Source organism: Silene latifolia, chromosome 11 (genome assembly GCF_048544455.1).
Source record: "Silene latifolia isolate original U9 population chromosome 11, ASM4854445v1, whole genome shotgun sequence".
NCBI classification, from domain to species: Eukaryota; Viridiplantae; Streptophyta; class Magnoliopsida; order Caryophyllales; family Caryophyllaceae; genus Silene; species Silene latifolia.
This window is the reverse complement of record NC_133536.1, coordinates 197,830,177-197,846,295: the sequence shown is the minus strand read 5'-3', so window position 1 is coordinate 197,846,295 and position 16,119 is coordinate 197,830,177.

Sequence of the window (16,119 nt, the reverse complement as noted above, 5' to 3'; positions counted from 1 at the left end):
AGCTTTCTTTGAAAATTTTTCATATTCTTGTGATTGTTTTAAGAGAAACTCTAAAACATTCTGACTTCCTTTCCATTTTAAGTAAAACATCTTAGCCACATCTAGCTCTTTAGTCAATGTTTCGATTTTAGCAAGATGATTAAGATTTAATTTACCCAAGTTGTCGAAAGCTTGTTTTGCAAATCTTACTTCATCACTAAGTAACAAACCAATTTGTTCTAGTTGTTTGTTATCCTTTTGACACAATGTGAGGTCAGCTAGAGAAGAGTCCCGTTCTTTAGTTAGAGAAGACACTAGTTTGGTGAGAGTATCTATTTCTTTTCTTGACTCAGATGCCATAGTAGAGACCTCTGTAGCATGAATCTGTTCAGCCTTTTTTAACATCTCAATTTGAGCAAGAAGGTCATCATTTGATTTTTGGACTCGTTCTAAGGCACTTTTGACATGACTAGACTCATCATTCAACATTTCAGCAATCTTAACAAGATCATCTTTTTCATTTTTACGAGTAGCTAAGTCAATAAAAAGTTGGTCACGTTCTTGAGTTAGTGACGACACATTTCCTTTGTTAGAGCTGGATGCAACAGTGCGGGGATCTGTTGCACCCGTTTCATCGACCTTGTTGGCTAAAAACAAATTTTGTTTTCGAAGCCTATTGATTTCTTTTTTAAGACTCAATATGGAATTAGGTTGATGATTCTCATTTAGACTTTCTTTTAGGATGACATTTTCCTCAGCTATGTCCTCAATTTCGATTTGCATAGCTTCCAACTTATTAGTTTGGACACGACATTTATCAATAAATTAATCTAGGAGGAGACAAATTTTGTCTTTAGAGAAGGATCGAACCTTTTTCTTGAGCTTAATTACCTCATGGTCTAAATCTGAGTCTGAATCTGCGGAGTGAGCCATAAGACACTTGATTGCTTCTTTCTTTGAGGATTTGGAATCACCTTTTGAGTAACTAGACGAGATACAAAGTTTCGCGTCTAATTCATCCTCAATGACATCGTCCTCTTCAGAATCAGACATGCCCCAAATAGCAGTCATTACCTTGTTTTTGTCCTCACGTTTAGCGAATAACGTTTTTCTTTAGATTTGATATCGTTCCACTTTTGGCATTCTTTGATTTGGTGATCTTTGTCACCACATTTAAAGCAACCAACAGTGGAATTAGACCTTCTCTTAGGAAAACTTTGTTTGCTAAAGTTATTGTTATACCTTTGAGAGATTCGACCATTTATCATGCCAACAATGTTTTTGGTGAACATTGCAAACTCGCCATCTTCATTCTCCTCATCACTTGTGAGAGCATTAAGAGCGAGTCATTTCCCTTTAGAGCTTTCACTAGAACGTTTCATGAGAGTTAACTCATGAGCCATAAGTGACCACATAAGTTCATCAAGGGTGAGCAATGAAAGGTCTTTAGCTTCCTCAATAGCCGTAACCTTCGGTTGCCACTTTTCAGTTAAGCTACGAAGAATTTTACAGACTAAATCCTCGAATTGAAAACTTTTACCTAAACTCTTAAGGTCATTGACAATACAAGAAAAACGTGAAGACAAACTATTAATTAACTCGTCTCTTTCCATATTGAACATCTCATACTGCTGCATGAGAAGATCAATACGATATTTTTTTACTTGTGACGCTCCTCATAAGCAAGGCTTAGGGTGTCCCAAATCTATTTGGCCGAAGCACATCCAGATATACTATTAATCTCTTGGTCACGGATCCCATATTGAAGAATGGACATGGCCTTAGAGTTTTTCTCGATATCCTTATAATCGACCTCAACATACTTATCCTCACTTTTCAAGGTACTAGTGCCATCAGCATTAGTCATTTCGATTTTGAGGGGACCCATTTGAATTATTAACTAACATTCATAGTTCGCATTTTTGACGTAGTGCTCCATGCGATGTTTCCACTAGGCATAGTTTTCTCCCTTGAAAATGGGATACTTAGTGTGTTTTGAAACGTCCATAACTATAGGATCAACTCTTTGGATTTTACCAATATCAAGAGCACGAGGCTCTGATACCAATTGAAGAGTTAGGAACGATAAACACCTAAGAGGGAGAGGGGGTGAATTAGGTGTACCTTTTAAAAATTTTATTCTTAACTTGGTTAATTGATTAACTTAATTAAAGAATATTGAAGTACAAGACTTGAGAAACTTAATTGAATGTAAGTTCACAAGAAGGTACAACAGTACTATGTCACAGTATAGGTGACTGTGACACAGAACCTTACTAGGTACAAGCGAGAAATAGCAAAGTGAAAGAACGTAAAAGTAAATGAACAACAAACGACACTTTAAAAATTGGTTCATCCTCTACTCCGAGGCCTACGTCCAACCATTATTTTATTGCTTGTTTAGAAATTTACTCAAACTTACTAAACCCCTTACAATGAAAATAACTCGCTTACCTACTCCGGTTGCACTCAAACTTAAAGCTACTCCGCTTCAAGAGTATATGGGTTCTATCTCAAGGTGTTACAGAATCTTGAATCTCAAGAGTTCACTAAATGAACATGGAGATCACAATTAAGATCTAACACGAGAATCATGGAACAAACTCATTATGTCATAGTACAACGAACTGATACTTGGAGGTTTTACAGCTTTTTCGAAAACAAATGAAGACTTTAAAAATCTGAAAAACGTTTTGCAAACACTTGAAGAACAAAGCTTTAAATGCACAAATGATTTGCAATGTTTTACAATAAATGCTTTGAAAAGTCTTAAGAAATAAATGAGACTAAGACACTCTATTTATAGTGGATTTGATCTCAAGTAAGTACATTTTAGGGAAATTAAATCCAATATAAAAATGGTAGCTTTGAGTGATGGTAAGTGTTAGACTATAGGCTTGGGGCTTAAGAAATCAGAAAACTTAAGCTAATACCCTCAACATGTGACCTTTTACTAAAATGGCAAAAAACTTTTCTAACTTTAAAAGTTTGACAAGTCTAACTTACTATTTATGTAAAATGTGTTTGCACAAATCTAGAGGTTTATTCAAGTGGATTTGTGACTCAAAAATTTCAGATTGTTTTCAAGCTTTTGAAGATTCAAATGTTTAAGGTTTAAAATTTGCAAAGTTTTAACACTTAAAACATTTTTGTTGAAAAACGTCCTCCATACGGTAGTACAAGAAACCATGGTACAACGTACTGTTGCATGGTTTTGCCATAACTTGACTTGAATAAGAATGTTACACTTACTCTTATATTTTTCGACTAAGGCTAGGATAATATCATTGTCTTGACTTTCTTTATTATCTTGATCATCTTGAATCATTGTTGAAAGTCCATTTGATTGCTTCAATCACTAATCATTTTCAACTAAGAACAAACAATCAAATAACAAGGGGACTTGGCATCATCCACTCAATGTGTTCTAACAAAGTCCATAAGTTCATCAAAAAGTGATAACTCAAAAACTCTATTTAACTCCTTGGTCGTCATCTATGCACCGATACGGTCGTTTTGACAGTAATTATAGTTCTTTTGGAGTCCGGGTCAAAAACCGCTTCATTTTCTAAAAACCATTTAAATGCCGAGTCGGAATATTCCGGAATGTTCTAAAATTCTCTGGATATTTATTCCTAATTTTAAATTAATATTTTTAAGTAAATATCTTCCGTATTTTGTGTTTTATGGATAAAGAAGCATTAATCTACCAAAATTCCATAATAGAACGCGAAAATCTTTCTTGCTGAGGATGAAACCCCTAGGGAAGGACGCAGCAGGTGCTGACCTGCTGCGTCTCTTCGAAAGATCGCAGTAGCTATTGCACCTCTTCTCCAGCCCTCTTTTCACGCTTTTTAGAATATTTTCATGATTTGTTTCCATATATGTGTCATTCCTAAACTCTTTCATGTGTTTAGTATAAATAGAGACCTTCGGCCTTCATATTTGGCACGCGAGTGTCCGCCCTTGTCTTCTCTCTTTGAATTCTAGACTATGCTATTGCTTTCGACGCCTACGTGCTTGATCAATCGACCACGTAAGCTCAGATCATTCTGAGTCCTAGTCACATTGCATAGACCGACCAATTTGAACAACTCCACCTTCAATCAACTTAATCAATCTGTTAAATCCTCTAACAAAGGCACTTTCTACGCATATTTGAGTCAAGCAATCACTAACGTTAACTTTAGTCAATCTCGTTTCGTCAAACATGTAAGTCTGAGGGTGTAAATCCCATTTTATTATTGTATTTTCATTTTGTACGAATTTATGTAGATTTACATCGAAAGCACATTCAAAAAACCAATTTAAAATACATCTTTAAAACCGTATTTATAAAACAGCGGAAATCAAACGTCGAGAAGAAACGCAGCAGCAGCTGCGCCTCTTCAAAGGAACGCAGCATCTATTATGCCTCGTCCAGAGGATGTCGCTGCTCCAGCTCTTCTTCTTCTTCTTCTTCTTCTTCTTCCTCGACTTTTTGCGATTTTTATTATTTCTCTTATTCTTTCGTTCCCTTTTGTAACTCTCAATACATAAAATTGGTTTTAACATATTTCTTTTAATTACAATTCTTAAATCATCTTTAAATCCCGAGTAATTAAGTACCTGTTCATGTCGAGGTTCTGGAATCCTAATTTGATACATTAGTTTTCTTATTTGTCTAATTTCGTTAATCTAACCTCAAGTTTCATTCTTTTTATATTTCCGACATCGTACAATAACCATAACTTGTAATGTTTCGTTCGTCTTTTATCGCTTTATGACGGTTCCATATGCATGTACTATGATTAAATCACTTCTACTCGATTTACATACCAATAATTGACATTAAATAACTAACGAACATTAACAATCCGCAGGTCTGACTTTCATAGTCAGAACCCAACTCAAGAACAGTCGCAACAAGTGATGCGCCTCTTCCAGAAGACGCAATTGTTGTTGCGTCTGTTCTGAGTTGGCTTCTGTCCCTGAACTCTTTCTCGCTTTGACGTAGCTTCTAATTACGGTTTAAATTAACTATTATCCGTATTATCACCTTTAAACTGACGTATTTCCGTATTTCAATTCTAATTTTCTTTCCTTTTTATTTTCTTCTTCAAAATCCTGTTTTTGAGCGTGCTTTTGACGTAGATCGGATAAACCTTGTAATTCTTGTAATTTTAATTATTTTCATTTATTGTAATTATTATTGTTAGGACATATTTGTTGATGATGACATGCCCAATTTAATCGTGTTTCTAAGTATACCATTTCAGGGATAATACAACCTCCTCAAGCAAGAATTAATCAATGTCAAAGTCAAGAATGGTTGATAATTTGCTACCCAAGATTTAGAGTCAATTATGTCATCTAATGTACAAGTTAGGGAGTAGAGTATTTAAACGCAACAACAGTCAAGACTACTGTTACTCTTGCAAGTAACAATAGCCTGGACTGTTACCTTGGTCCGTAACACTTGAAACTCGGTTTCACTTTTCGATCCTTTTTATCACTTTAAATAGCTTGGATTTAAATGATAACTTTCAGATTTCTTTTTAAGAGTTGGGTTTCTAGAAAAGAGGTTTAGCTAATTATCAATTCAAATTGTTTCCTCTTTGTGCCAATTTGACTCCTTGGTCTTTTGTAAAAGAAGGAATGCTTTTTTGCCATTTTTGTGAAAGCTTGTCATCTTGTGACTTGTTTTCCACTCTTTGTTTTCTGAAAAATCAAAGGCTTCTTTTGGATAATTACAAACCTTATTTTCTTCTTTTGCCTCTCAATAAAAGTACCTTCTTTTGTGCAAGTTTGGGGAAGTGTTGGTCTTCGTCACATGTGAAGACCTTTGACTCACAAACCCTAGCTTACCTCCTTGTTTACCCTATCTATAAAAGGAACCCTTCTCCTCACTTTGAAAGCAAGACTTTTCAGAGAAATCAAAAGTATTTTTGCAAAATCAGTTTTTAAGAACTCGGAATTTTCTTTGCCAAAAATCTTCTAAGTCTTCAATTGTGTCAGTCGAAATCACTGTTACTTCACAGTGTTGTACCCTCTCATCTAGAAATCATTTGTACCAATAAGTTGTCCTTCTAATTCTTTTTAAGAATCAGTCTAAGGAAACTTGGTTTGAAAACATTCTAGTTAGAGTGTAGAGCTTGCAAAATTGCTTTCAAGTTTTCAAATCGTTTTGATATTTTGCAAAGCTTTCAAAGTCTTCAAGTGTTACAGTCATAACAACTGTTGCTTTAAATATTAAACTCTCTCACTTATGAACCGTTTGATCTTGTAAGTTGTCCATATCAATTCTTGTGAAAGAATCAGTCCGTGGAAACTTGATCCTTGTAAACATTCTAAGTTAGAGTGTTGAGTTCTAGGACGGAGTAGTCCTTTAACTCTTGTGGCAACCGGAGTAGGTTGTGAGTTGTTGAGTTCTAGGACGGAGTAGTCCTCTAACTCGTGTGGCAACCGGAGTAGGTTGTTGGTAGTTCATAGACGGAGTAGTCTTAGAACTTGTGTCGCAACCGGAGTAGGTTGTTGGTCCTTTTGTTGTTAGTGTTTCAAAGTAGTCGGAGTAGATTATATCACTTATCAATAAAAGAAGATTGGACGTAGGCCTTTAGAGTGTCGGCCGAACCAATTCGAAATCGTTATGTTGTTTATCTCTTCGCTTTTTTTTCCGCTGCAACTTATTTACTTGTTTTGTTAAGTTTTGTTATTTGCTTTACTTTTGAGTAACAGTTCTATATACTGTCACATTCGGTCTGTAGCTTGTACTTCATATGCTAAGACGAATAGCAACAGTCAGAACTATTGTTATCTTCAGGCTTCAGCAAGTATTCATATTTCAATACTCATTTTCTTCGAGCTTCCGTGATATACACTTAATCATTTCATTTAATTGATGTATCCATTTGCTCCTAACATTGTTCATTAAATTATCTTTAAACAATAGAGATTTAAGTTGAAATCTTAAGTTAAACTCATTCATCATTTAAAATATAACATTTGCAAAGCCATCAGTAACAGTCTGTCTCACCGTTGCTCTAGTCAGTTCAACAATACGCCTTTTAACTTTCATTTAAAAGGGGTGTTTGTTAGATACTTGAGATATCATTTCATTTGACTAACTTAAATCAATTAAGTTTAGTTAAAAATTTTAAATAGTACCTAATTCACTCCCTCCCCCTCTTAGGTACTTGAATCCATAAACTCAACAATTGGTATCAGATCCTCGTGCTCTTGATCGAGGCTAATCGCCTTAGATCAGAGTTTGATTCGTGGGTAATGGATTCCGAGAAACACTCCAAGATCCCGGTCTTTACTGGTTCGTATTTTGGATGGTGGAAACTCAAAATGGAACATTACATCAAAAGTATCGATTATCAATGTTGGAACATCATCTAAAAGAGACCTCTTGTTATTGACGAAACCGATATGCTAACCGGTTTCAGCAAAACTAAAGAGGAAAGAAATTACAATGAAAATGACTTCAAACTTGCCGAGAAGAACTCCAAAGCAATGTGGATTCTTCAATGTTGTGTTGGTGAGGGGGAAGTTAGTCGTATCTCTGGATGTCCTACGGCAAAATCTATTTGGGATTCTCTTGTACTTGCTTATGAGGGGACTTCCCAAGTTAGGAAAAACCGTATTGACCTTCTCTTGCAACAATATGAGATGTTTAGAATGTCAAAGGACGAGTCCATAAATAGCTTTTCTTCACGTTTTTCTTGTATTATTAATGAGCTAAAGAGTTTAGGAAGGAATTTCGTGTCCGAGGACATCATTTGAAAAATCCTTCGTAGTCTAACCTCTAAGTGGCAACCCAAAGTTACCGCTATAGAGGAAGCCAAAGATTTGTCAATCCTATCTCCTCATGAACTAATGGGATCACTAATAGCTCACGAGTTCAATCTCGACGAGCATTCTAGTGAGTCTTCAAAGGGAAGGAGTCTCGCTCTCACGTCCTCTCCAAGCGATGGAGAAGACGAGGAGGGAGACGAGCTTGCTATGTTCTCAAGGAATCTAGCCGGGTTAGTCAATGGTCAAGAAAATAAAAGGTTCAGTTATAATTACTCGAAAAAACACTTTCCTAAGAAACGACCTAGTTCCACCGTGGGATGCTTTAAGTGTGGTGATAAAACTCACCAAATTATAGAATGTCCCACGTGGGATGAAATCAAATCAAAGGAAAAATGACATAAAGATAAAAAGGACTAAAAACATAAAGTCATGAGCGCTATTTGGGGAATGTCCGACTCCGAGAAAGATGAGGAACTCATCGAGGAGCAACTAGAGTCTAAAATGTGTCTTACAAGTCATCTAAAGGACAAAGTCTCAAAAACTTCAAAAATTGTACATCTTAGATGTCTTATGGCTCACCCCGATGATTCCGACTCGGACTCCGACAATGAGGTAAAACATCTAAAAGCCAAGGTTAGATCTTACTCCAAAGAAAAGGTATGTAAGCTTCTTGACAAACTCTTTGATAAGTGTCGTTCACAAAATGATAAGCTTGATGTCATGCAAGACGAAATTGAAGAAATTGCACAAGAAAACTTTAACCTTAAAAATGAACTGAAAGAAACAGACAGTGTCACTATCACCTCTGAGGCTTATGATGAAGTAAAAAGAGTCAACAAATTGAACAAACAATTGACTAAAGAACTTGAGTGTCTTAAAATGATCCCCACGGATGTCTCTGACCTTGAAAATGTCAACACCACCTTGGTGATGCAAGTGTCCTTGCTAACCAAGGAACGTGATGACCTTTTGAAGGACAAAGATGTTCTCAAAGATGAATTGGATGACCTAGTGGTTGAGATAATTGACTTAAGGGAAACAGTATCTGAAACTGTTGCTTCCAACAAAGATCTAGCTAAGTCAAATGAACATGTCAAACATTTTGTCAATGAAGAAGAGCGTCTTAAAATTGAATTATGTGATCATAAGAAAGAAATAGAAGTTCTTCATGAAAAGCTTGCCTTTTTCAAAAAGGGTATATCAGAATGTAGCACTTCTAAGTCTAATGCTTACAAATGATCCGAAGAATTCGTTGATCCAAACAAACGTCTTGATAAAATGACATCTAAGTATGAGGATTCTAAAGAAAGAATTGGATATCGTGTGTCGAAACTCAATGCTCACACTCATGACTTTATAGTGGAAAAAAGATTGTCTATAGAAGTTGAAAAGAATGTTGAACTTTTAAAAGAAAAATCTGTTTTCAAAGGCGTCATTAATGACCTAGTTGATGAGGTAGAAGAACGTAAAAAGTAACAAGTGTCTCGATCTGTCACCTCGACAAGAACAATGAAGTCTCAAATGAACTTGTCACTAAATTATCCAAGGAGAATGAATGTCTTAAGGTTAACATAGATGCCTACAAAAGGGAAATTAGAATGCTTCACGAAAAATTTGTCAAATTTCAACATGATTCTCCCGAATGTAGTTCATCTAGTTCTAAAATCATTCACCTAGATAAATGCATCTCGAGTCTTAAGCTTAATGTTCAACAAAAATCTGAAACTTTCATAAAGCTTAAATCCGAGTATGGCATAATGAAAAGGGAGCTTGAAAGCTCTAAAGAAAGAAACAAGTATCTCACTTTCAAAGTCGAGAAACTAAACAAGGAACTTGTTGAGGCTAAGAATGTTTCAAAGAATTGTGAAGGTGGACAAAATGTTTTAAACTTTCCAACAAATCAGCCCAAAAGATGTGATAAGTTTGCCGGTCTAGGTTTTAAAAGGAACAGCCAGTCCGACTATTACATCCAGAAGCCTAAACCCGATTTTGGGAGAAGGAAATATGTGGGTCTTCCCGAATACATTATTTGAAACTATTGTGGTGAGAATGGTCATGTCTTTAATGCTTGCAAGAAAAGACATAATGACATTAACAAGAACATTAAAGTTGTAAAGCAAATGTGGATTAGGAAAGACATTGTGAGATATGTTGATCATAAAAGGGGACCCAAGTTTGTTTGGGTTCCTATACTCAAAGTCTAATCTTGTGTAGGGCTTGGTGAGAGGCGGCCGCAATTGGTACTTGGATAGTGGATGCTCTCATCACATGACGAGTGATAGAAGCCAATTCCTCTCACTTAAAGCGTATAATGGTGGCACGGTAACGTTTGGTGACAGCAAAAAAGGTGAAGTAATAGGCATTGGAAAGGTTGGTAAGTCATCGTTACTTTGTGTCGACAACGTACGGCTTGTCAAAGGTTTGAAGCATAATCTCCTTAGTATTTATCAACTTTGTGATAAGGGTAATATTGTTGAATTTAGTGCTAATTTATGTCGTATTGTTGATACTACAACCCATGAGTTGAGTCTTAAAGGTAGACGTGTCAAAGATGTTTAATTAACCAATTTGAACATGTTATTCGGTCATACTATGTCTTGCATAAGTGTAGTGAAAAATGACTCTTGGTTGTGGCACAAAAGATTTGGACATGTTAGTGCTAAAACTCTTATTTCCCTTAGAAGACTTGACCTAGTTGAAGGTTTTCCTAACATGAAGTTTGAATTTGATAAGTTATGTGATGAATGTGCTAGATGCAAACATGTTAGAAGCTCCTTTAAATCCAAAAGGTGTACATGTCATATTTGATGAATCTACCATTGTTGGACAGGTACAAAATAAGGATGAAGATGATGAAGATGATGAGGATGAATTTGAGATTGGTCTTGTGAGAATAGACTTTGTGTTTGCGGATGAGGAAGCTCCAAACAATGATGTCCTGCAACAGACAGACGGACTGTTACCTCCAAATAAAAGCAACAATCCAGGGGGAACACGTGGTAACTCTACTGCCATTGTTTCTTCTCAGGATGCAACAGACCCAACGACTGTTGCCTTCACCTCCATAAATGAATCAACCCAAAACAGTGCTGATGAGGACCACTCTAAGCAAAAGGAAACAGTCACTGAGACTGATACTTTTGAGAGGGAACAAGAAACCATTGTTCCAAAGAAGTGGAAACATCAAAGCTCTCATCCACTCTCAAATCTCACAAGCGATCTCAACTCTGGAATTCGAACAAGATCATCTCTCAACAATCTTGCTCATCTTGATGAATATTGTCCCCACAATGCCTTCCTTTCTTAAATCGAACCTGCCAATTTAACAGTCGCCCTGACTGATGCTGACTGGTTAATAGCTATGCAAGAAGAACTCAATCAATTCAAGAGGAATGAGGTATGGCACTTAGTTCCTAGACCATCTAATCGTACCGTCATTGGTACTAGATGGGTCTTTCACAATAAGCCTTATAGCTTTTGCGGCTCACAAAGGCATTAAAATTTTCCAAATGGACGTTAAAACCGCCTTCTTAAATGGATATTTGGAAGAGGATGTATTTGTGGAGCAACCACCGGGCTTTAAAGACAATGATTTGCCTAACCATGTTTTCAAATTAGACAAAGCTCTTTATGGTTTAAAACAAGCACCTAGGTGTTGGTATGATATATTGTCTAAATTTCTTATTGAAAATGGTTTTAAAAGAGGCTCCATTGACAAAACATTGTTCTTAAAGTCACAGTCAACTGAACTGTTGGTTATCCAAGTATATGTCGATGACATTATATTTGGTGCAACAAATGAACTCCTTTATGTGTATTTTTCTGAACTAATGAAATCGGAGTTTGAAATGAGCATGATGGGTGAGCTAGGATTTTTCCTTGGGCTCCAAATCAAGCAATCAAAGGATGGAATCATGATCCATCAACAAAAGTACATTAACGAAATGCTTACGAAATTTGGGATGACTAATGGTAAGTCTCATGATACACTTATGGTAGCCGGGTCCAAATTGGACAAAGATGAACTCGGTAAGAATGTTAGTGAAAAGGTGTATAGAGGTATGATAGGCTCACTTCTTTACTTGACCTCAAGTCGTCCCGACATTCTCTTTAGTGTTTGTTTATGTGCTAAGTTCCAAGCAAATCCGAAAGAATCCCACTTTAAAGCCGTTAAACAAATTCTTCGGTATTTGATTGGAACACAAGATCTCTACTTGTGGTACCCCTTACATTGTCCAATTGACCTTATAGGTTTTCCGATGCAGATTATGCGGGTTGCACGGTAGATCGAAAGAGCACATCCGGAATTGCAACATTCTTGGGTCCTTGTCTCATCTCATGGGGCTCAAAGAAACAAAATACGATGGCTCTTTCTACGGCCGAAAGTGAGTATGTTAGTGCCGCACATTGTTGTTCTCAACTTCTTTGGGTAAGACAATAACTTCTTGACTTTGGAATTATTTTTGACTCCGTTCTCATAATGTGTGATAATACGAGTGCAATAAATATTTCCAAAAATCCGAGTCAACATTCTAAGACTAAGCATATTAAGATTCGTCACCATTTTATTCGTGATCACGTAGAAAAAGGGCATATTAAACTTATTTCTTGCAAAATAGAAGATCAAATTGCCGACATATTTACTAAACCACTTGCAAGAGAACAATTTGAAAAACTTATGTTACAAATTGATTTAATTAATTGTATGTAGTCTTTGTGTGAATTTAACTAATCCCTCATATGATTGACTAGAACGGGTTTGCTATCTTTTATTCTAGTTTATTCATTCCAATGTTATGTCCATAATTGATAAACCGTGTTTGTACTTAATAATCACTCAACCGCATGTCTAGTCTTATGTTTAATGGTATATACCCTATTGAATGAGGACACATCCCCTCTCAAATCAATCTGAATACCAACCCTTTCAACCACCTTCAAATGGATGTCTCTTATACTCTTCAAATTGCTCACAATCCTTCATTTTCAATACCTAAAGACCTCACTCCTTCACATTCAATTCACTTATGTTGCAAAGGTCTATGTGAAATAAAGAACCAAACAACTCCATGTTCTAAATATGCATCAACAGATGATTGGGAAGTGGGTTAGAAAAACGGAGATTGATGAAATTGAAAATTGAAGTTGGTTGGAAAATTGCAGAATGAAAAAAAAAAGGTGGAAAGAAATGGGAAGGCAATATGCGAAATGTCAAAGTGATTGTAATTGTTGTTATGCTCAAAGGTTAAGATCAAATTTAATTTGTCAAGATTTTCATGAAATGAGAGCAATAAAAAAGAAGTTGATGTTCCTTCATCATATGTTGAGAACTTATATCGGTGCATACCTTGGTGGTTTCACTATACAAAGTCCAATGCAACAGTAGAGATGACTGTGACTCAGACCTTCATTGTCAAACTTTAACCATTTTGCCATCTTCTTCATTATCCTCAAAAACGATGACCAAACTTCCGCACCCTGAATTTGCCCATAATCAAACTTGTCTTTTGCCTTACACCTCTTATCCCTCTCTCATTATCATTCGGTGGTGTACTCATTAAACTATGGTTTAGCCTTGTTGAACTTTGTGTTTGAACTCATGTTTAAACCTTTGCTTTGTGTTGACCTTGTTATTATGATGCAACCATGGTTGTCTTTTATGTGACGTCTCATGTATGATTATTCTATGTCCGGGGGTAGCCTCTTAACTTTTGATGATGTCAAGAGGGGGAAAAGGGAAAATTCATGTTCTTTCTACTTGCTTATTGATTAAACTCTTGCTATGTGGTGGACTATATATGTTAGTAATCTTGTTCTAGGCTTTGTGTGTTTCTTAAGTCTACATTGCTCTTATTTCTACTCTCATGATTTATCTTGGACTGACCACTTAAGGGGGAACTCAATGGGAACATTAATTTTATGGGGCTTGTCATCATCAAAGGGGGAATTTGTTAGGACATATTTGTTGATGATGACATGCCCAATTTAATCGTGTTTCTAAGTGTACCATTTCAAGAATAATACAACCTCCTCAAGCAAGAATTAATCAATGTCAAAGTCAAGAATGATTGATAATTTGCTACCCAAGATTTAGAGTCAATTATGTCATCTAATGTACAAGTTAGGGAGTAGAGTATTTAAACGCAACAACAGTCAAGACTACTGTTACTCTTGCAAGTAACAATAGCCTGGACTGTTACCTTGGTCCGTAACACTTGAAACTCGGTTTCACTTTTCGAAAATCCTTTTTATCACTTTAAATAGCTTGGATTTAAATGATAACTTTCAGATTTCTTTTTAAGAGTTGGGTTTCTAGAAAAGAGGTTTAGCTAATTATCAATACAAATTGTTTCCTCTTCGTGCCAATTTGACTCCTTGGTCTTTTGTAAAAGAAGGAATGCTTTTTTGCCATTTTTGTGAAAGCTTGCATTGTCATCTTGTGACTTGTTTTCCACTCTTTGTTTTCTGAAAAATCAAAGGCTTCTTTTGGATAATTACAAACCTTATTTTCTTCTTTTGCCTCTCAATAAAAGTACCTTCTTTTGTGCAAGTTTGGGGAAGTGTTGGTCTTCATCACATGTGAAGACCTTTGACTCACAAACCCTAGTTTACCTCCTTGTTTACCCTCTCTATAAAAGGAACCCTTCTCCTCACTTTGAAAGCAAGACTTTTCAGAGAAATCAAAAGTATTTTTGCAAAATCAGTTTTTAAGAACTCGGAATTTTCTTTGCAAAAAATCTTCTAAGTCTTCAATTGTGTCAGTCAAAATCAGTGTTACTTCACAGTGTTGTACCCTCTCATCTAGAAATCGTTTGTACCAATAAGTTGTCCTTCTCAATTCTTTTTAAGAATCAGTCTAAGGAAACTTGGTTAGAAAACATTCTAGTTAGAGTGTAGAGCTTGCAAAATTGCTTTCAAGTTTTCAAATCGTTTTGATATTTTGCAAAGCTTCCAAAGTCTTCAAGTGTTACAGTCATAACAACTGTTGCTTTAAATATTAAACTCTCTCACTTATGAACCGTTTGATCTTGTAAGTTGTCCATATCAATTCTTGTTAAAGAATCAGTCCGTGGAAACTTGATCCTTGTAAACGTTCTAAGTTAGAGTGTTGAGTTCTAGGATGGAGTAGTCCTTTAACTCTTGTGGCAACCGGAGTAGGTTGTGAGTTGTTGAGTTCTAGGACGGAGTAGTCCTCTAACTCGTGTGGCAACCGGAGTAGGTTGTTGGTAGTTCATAGACGGAGTAGTCTTAGAACTTGTGTCGCAACCGGAGTAGGTTGTTGGTCCTTTTGTTGTTAGTGTTTCAAAGTAGTCGGAGTAGATTACATCACTTATCAATAAAAGAAGATTGGACGTAGGCCTTTAGAGTGTCGGCCGAACCAATTCAAAATCGTTGTGTTGTTTATCTCTTCGCTTTTTTTTCCGCTGCAACTTATTTACTTGTTTTGTTAAGTTTTGTTATTTGCTTTACTCTTGAGTAACAGTTCTATATACTGTCACATTCGGTCTGTAGCTTGTACTTCATATACTAAGACGAATAGCAACAGTCAGAACCATTGTTATCTTCAGGCTTCAGCAAGTATTCATATTTCAATACTCATTTTCTTCGAGCTTTCGTGATACACACTTAATCATTTCATTTAATTGATATATCCATTTGCTCCTAAAATTGTTCATCAACTTATCTTTAAACAATAGAGATTTAAGTTTAAATCTTACGTTAAACTCATTCATCATTTTAAATATAACATTGGCAAAGCCATCAGTAACAGTCTGTCTCACTGTTGCTCTAGTCAGTTCAACAATACGTCTTTTAACTTTCATTTAAAAGGGGTGTTTGTTAGATACTTGAGATATCATTTCATTTGACTAACTTAAATCAATTAAGTTTAGTTAAAAATTTTAAATAGTACCTAATTCACCCCCTCCCCCTCTTAGGTACTTGAATCCATAAACTCAACAATTATTATGTATGATTTATTTATTTGCCATTCACATGTAATTAATCTAACATCCAACTTCGACCACATTGTTTGCTAAAACACGTGTTAACCGACATAGTCTAATTTCACATGCTAGGATTAATTTATGTTTGTTGCATTGCATGCATTACATCGACGACATATAAATTATGAACAATTTGCCTAATCATTAGTAGAGGCCGCTATCTAGTCGGGCGGGATTAGGTGTTCGAATTAAAAAGCTTCCTAATATGTACCCTCACTCCTTACTCTAGCTATCTCTGGACATCTGTTTCCATTAGCATCTCGAGACTCATTCTAGACATAGAATGCTAAGGGTAACGAGTTCTTAGTGTTCAAATTATTACTTTGTGCTTGGAATGACACGAGGTATTCGAACG